Genomic DNA, 529 nt, shown 5'->3' with positions numbered 1-529 from the left:
TCCCCACCCCAGCTTCCTGGCTCTCTAGCCACCTCCCTTCCACTTCCTCTTCCCTTGCTTTCTTCTTCCCTTGCTCACTTTATGTATCGGTTTATTAATCCACATATTGCTGAAAATATATTTATCTGCCCTCTCTTCTTCACAGTTTTTCTTCCTTTATCCCATTTGCCCAACTTTCTATTTCATGCATCATGTACCCTGTTTTCTCTCCACACACGTAATAATCGTGTGTGTGTGTGTGTGTGTGTGTGTGTGTGTGTGTGTTGAGAGCACTTCAGATCTCCTCCCTCGGCCACTTTCAAGTACAGAACAGTATTAGTAACCAGGTGTTTTATATAAACATTTTCAGACTAAAAAAATACAAAGCATTCCCGTGTGCTTTCCCAGACGCCTCGCCGAGGGGGACCCTGCACCGTATCCCCTTTCCTCGCCTCCCTCTCGAGAGGCCCTGTTAATGTTGTAGTGCCCACGGCAAGGACTTGTCCAGCGGGACCACAGGCTGGCAGCAGGAAGGGGGGCGGAGTGGGTC

Source organism: Myotis davidii, unplaced genomic scaffold, assembly GCF_000327345.1.
Source record: "Myotis davidii unplaced genomic scaffold, ASM32734v1 scaffold880, whole genome shotgun sequence".
Taxonomy (NCBI): Eukaryota; Metazoa; Chordata; class Mammalia; order Chiroptera; family Vespertilionidae; genus Myotis; species Myotis davidii.
This window is presented reverse-complemented; position numbering follows the sequence as displayed.